This window comes from Solanum pennellii, chromosome 10, assembly GCF_001406875.1.
Source record: "Solanum pennellii chromosome 10, SPENNV200".
NCBI lineage: Eukaryota > Viridiplantae > Streptophyta > Magnoliopsida > Solanales > Solanaceae > Solanum > Solanum pennellii.
This window is the reverse complement of record NC_028646.1, coordinates 21,008,902-21,014,509: the sequence shown is the minus strand read 5'-3', so window position 1 is coordinate 21,014,509 and position 5,608 is coordinate 21,008,902.

Here is a 5,608-nt window from a genome sequence, read left to right as displayed (position 1 = left end):
ATATATAATATATATTATCTACTTAGCCTATTTTATAAGTATCCGATAATCTTCTCAAAATATATTATTTTTAATCAAATATTTGGTTAATCATTTTAGTTATATAATAGTTCATGTTTTAAATTGTTAATTATTTTGTTTGGTTAAAATTAAAAAGCTTATTAATTAATTTTTACTGATTCGTCTTAGTTTTTTGTTAACCGAAATCACCAATTAAACCTCAACCCATTAAGATGCCAAGTTTGGGCATCTATGCCACTTTTCAGCAGCCTAATTCCCAAATACTTGGCCCACTTCTATTCCTCATTCCGTTTTCTCTTTTTCCCAGCCCATAGATACAATAAATGCACAACAATTTTGAATATCAACCTGCCTCTAATTCTCTTCACCCTCCCAGCGGCCCACCAAATAATCCCCCGACCCGAACCTTTTTTCTATTCAAGAATGAACCCTGAAGCGTCTAAACAACAATAAGGAAATGATACAAGCAACGTCAATACACGGGAAAAACGGCAGGAACACAGTAGTTCTACCCTACACATTTTTGTTTTTTTTTCTTTCCATTACTCTAAATTTGTACCATTGCAGCAGCATCGGAGACACAAGTTTTGTCCTCATGGCTCGATATTGAGCCACATAGCTCCGCCAAGGAAACGAAATCGAGCTAGATCGTTTGCTCCCCTTTCTTCTTTAGGAACGAGTTGAAAGCTTCTGAAAAGTGGTCTCCATCAATTTGGGAAAGGTTTTTGAATTTTGAATTTTGGGGATTGGGTCTTTATCTTTATCCAAAATTTTCATCTTTCCCCCCAGAAATTTGCCCTCATTTTGGCTATAAATAGCCATTTGTTCTTCATTATTTGGGGGGGGGGGGCTGGAGATTGTTTTGTTTGGGTAGTTCTAGTTGGTTTTTACATAGCAAGGAAAAAACAAAGAAAACTTGAGCAAACTACACTAAATACACCTCGTAAGGGGAAGAATTGTTATTTTCAATGCTTGGCCTTAAGCTCTCGTCCAGATTCTTGGTTTTATTTCGGAAATTCGAGTTCTTTTTTTGTGGTAAGAAGATCTTCGTTTGTCTCATTTCGTCCCTGATTCACAGCTCTACAAGAGGTAACAAACTCGCCTTATCTTTGTTTGGCGCCTATCGATTTCTATATTTCGGGAGGTAATCTAATCTAGTCGTATTTCCTTAAATTTGTTCGAAGTTCATTTTCCCGTTTTGCATCCTGTTTAGAATATGAAGCTTGAACATATTATGTTTTATTTTCTTACTACCATTATTTTCTTTTGTGTTATGATTTGGTGTCAACCATGATTGTAGTCTTATACATTATATCTATTAAAAAAGTAAAGCATGTTCCCCTTCTCTCCCATACTTAAATGAAGTTGTAGGAATATTGGAGTTCTCTGTTTGTTTATGTCATTCATGTACTACTTTATCAATATTATTTCCCGGATTCGTGCATGTGCCAAGCTTCAACTCCATTTTAGTATCTCATAGTCTGTTTTTCACCTTCTTAAGCATGTAAAGTCAAGTTTTGCATTTTTTTATAGCACCTGGAGTTTTGTCGTTTGGCAAGAAAATAAAAGGTTGTTCATGTGTACTACTTTGACAAGAATGAGTAAAATGGTTAGATAAACTGATTATTCCAGCCTGCTGGAGTGTTCACTCATGTTGGCCTGACTTGTTTCTTTCTTTTGGGATTACTGTTAAACCCTTTTTTGTTATTCCAAGAATGTTAAAAAGGGATGTTAATGTTCATCCAATGTCGCTCTTAAAATTGGTATTCAGCTCTGTTTCATTATCATCCTTTTTATGTTGTTTTGGGTTGTGACTCCATTGCCTAAGATAATCTCTTGTTCAATCCTTTTCTTTGTATTGCATAATAATTCCTGTTTAAAATGGAGTACTGCTATTGATTGAGTTGAGCAAACACCCTTTTTTTATTATTATTTTTCTACTTTGTTTTCCAAATCTTGCTTTTGTCAAAGTCTGATTTGTAAAATCATTTGGGACATTATCTCTTTTTTTAATTAGTCTTTCATTATGTGACTTGTCAACTCATTAATTCCAAGGATAATTGCTTGTGGCTCTATTTGTTGTCCATATTCTTAATTATGTATTTAATGTATATCAATATTGCGAGTATGCATGAAGTTTAAAATTGGCATAGGCTAAAAGATGGAAATTTATATATCATTCGTGCCTACAGTGCCTAGTTTGTATTCTTATTATTAAATTTCTTTGCTTGAATGACACACGATGTGGTTTGGCCTTCTGAAAAGTGGTTATTAGTATTTATGAGTATAAATCAAAACAATCCCTTTTTACCCATTCTTCTCACTATAGCCAGTAACTGGTAATTGGCCAAGTTATTTAGGTTATTAATTAGTTCTTAATCCTTTGTTGTGATTTGGTGTGCTAAGATACTGGTCACTGTAATGTCGCTCATTTATTGAAATGTATCGGTATTTTCCTTACCCCGATGCTAATGCTAATGTACTTTATTTTATTGTCTTGCATGTGAAATCCCCTCGAGTTCGTCATGAACTTTTATCTCCCTCTCTTGCATTTTAGGAGAGCCCTAGAGGCTCAAACTCCGCGTCCTCGAGTCAGCTAATTAAAATCGATGAAAAGGTTTCGAAGTCAGAAAAATTCAAAAGAAGTTGAAGATTTTGGGCCGAGAAGCCTAAATTTATTTTCTTAGTTTTTATTTTATATTTTGATATTTTGTGCCTAAGCCCTTGTTTCTTTATCATTATTGTATTTCTAGAATTTTAGGACATGTAGAAATGGGCCAAAGGCCCAAAACAAGATGTGTCAAAATACCATTTTAGGCAGACAGAAACTGGATTTGGACCCAAATCTCTACCTCCCTCTTTACTTTACCACTTATTTTCTTGTTCATATTTGTTATTAGTTTTAGGGTCGAAAAACTCAAATCCCAGCAAGACGCTGTCGTGTTTTAACTATTTGAACTAAATTGGTCGACCCTAAATAGACTTGAAAATAATAAAATCTTTCAAGTCAAAAATTTCACATAAATAGTAGGATGACATTTCTAAATGTTTTCAAATAAAATTTTAATTTAGAATTAATTTACAATTATTTTAATCCAAACAAATTAGTTGCCGCATAATTGCAAATAAGCTAGTATTAGGTGCTGTCAAACCCTTCCTAAAATATTAATAAGAACCATCAAGCCTCTTTAAATTTTTGTAATAGATTCCTTGTTTTAATCTTTTGAAAGAATAGTTTTCTTCATTTTTCTTAAAGAATTAAGTGGCGACTCTAAACCAGTCTTAAAACACAAATATATTCTTTAAATAAAAAACAAGCAATATAGGAGGTCAAGGCTGACATAAAGTCACGTTACCGTTATTTCTTTGGTGAATAAGGTTAGTTGATCCTACTAATAGTGAAAATAATTAATAAATTGAATTTAACTTGTTTTGCAAAGATGTGCATATTTATGATATAGGTTTTTGCTAAAATGAATTTTCATATGAAAATGCTATTTTGCTCAATTTTACACTTATTTGTTTATTTGGTATGTTGTCGCCTATATGAAATGAGATTCAACATGTTAATATGTGTTGAAAGAGATTTAGTGTAAGTGACTATATGTTGTGTTGAGCTCATGTTTTTGTTAAGGAAGGAAATTCCTCATGTTGTGGTTTTGATCTTGTATGTGGTGCAAATTGATGTTTTGAGTACTTTGTGAATTTTCCATGATATGTTAATTGAGTTGTAACTCATATTGATTTTGCATGTTGTTGGTTGGTCTGCTAGTATTGAGTCTATCCTTTCCTTTCAAAAGGTATTTTTAAGTGTCAGTCTGGGACGAATGTTCCTGGGGGGGGGGGGGATAATGTAACACTCCAAAAATTTAAGACCTAGTATAGAGCCTCACATGAGTGTCTAAGGTTTATAACACTATTATAAGGTCAATAATAAGGTATAGAAGTCATTTAGGATGTTTTAGAATCAAAACGTCAAGGAACGTCCAGGACGTCCGGAGACTTGTGCAAAAAAGTGCTACTGTGCCTTAGCCTATTTTATGGGGGTTTTAAGAGTCGAAATTGAACGAAATTTGTTGAAAAGGTGTCTGACACATATTAGAGTAGTTTTAGGGCCAGAACGTCTGGGTACGACTCCCAAATGACCACCCTAAGGGTCCTTGAGGAGGACCCTTCCATTTTGGCCAAGAAGCTGTCACAAGAAAGTGTGCACCAACGGTTGCAGGCGACGAGGTGTAGGTTCATCATTGGGGCGTCAATGCCTCCATCGACCAATAGTTAGTCATTTTGACAAAAAGGCCAAAGTTAAAACTCTCTGACCAAAATGACGTTGTGCAAGACGGTTGGTCCAAGGCACCGTCAACTGACCTATGACCCGCAGGTCGTAGTCTGGTAAGTAGGTCTGAGATTTTCACTATTATTTTTTTATTGTTTCATTTAATTAGTTAGTTGGTTAGTTGATTAATTAGGGTTTAAGTGAGTTCTAATTATGTTAGTTAAGGACTTATATAAAGACCTAAACCTCATTAAACTAACCCATCTCCCACAATTTCCCAAACACAATTACTCTTCCTTCTCTCTAATTTCTCTCTCCCAAAGAAGAAACTCCATTGAAGATCTAGGTCAAGGTCATTAGGGCAGCACGAAGAGAACTTTTCTCCATCAATCTTAAACAAATAACAAGGTATGTGAATCTTCACCTTTGGGATTTCTTTCCCCAAAGGGTTCTTCCGAAAATTGATTTTCAAAAAGATGATTTCATATAGATTTCTTCCTAATACGAATTTGATCTTCTAAATTGTATTGTCTATGGTTTATTCTGGTTATTATGAATATATTATGTTGTATTAGTGTTAAGTTGTAGTAGTTCTTGATGTTTAACCTAGAATTATTGAAGAAGTGATGAATTGACCCCAAATCCCTAACCTTAGGTTTTGAATTAGTATAGAATTGAATTGTACTAATGTAGTTGACCTAGTTATGATGTTAGTTACTATTGATTGATGTTATTAAACCTATTATTCGATTGAATTGATTAGTTGATGGTATGACCATGATGATGGCTTTTGAAGTAATTTTGGTAAGTGTTGATATCCTAAACCTTTACTTCAATTATGATGGCTTGTACTTGGTGATGAAATTCAATTGAATTATGTCTTGTAATTGGATTGAGTAGGTGTTGTATGATGATGCAATTGAAATGTCTTGATTATGTAATTGTGAGGTTATGCTTAAGATGTAATGATATAAGGTTGGTTATAAAGTACCAATAAGCCTTACTATTATATAATGATGTTAATGTGTTGATCAGGTTGTATTGAAAGTTGTTCTCATGCATTTCCTATTGAGCTAATGACTATGACTATACAAGGAGCTATTATCCTATGACCTAAACTAAGTTATGACTGCTAAAGAGAGAAATTTCAAACCGGACTCTAGCTTAGAAACGAGTGAACTAGTAATGAGGAGTGTCCTTTCCCAAGTAGGGAAGGTAGGTTCACTATCTCTTACTTCTTGAACAATGTTTCCACCATAGGAATACTATCTATTTGATCCGCATAGAATGTTATGTTCATGTCATAGTACT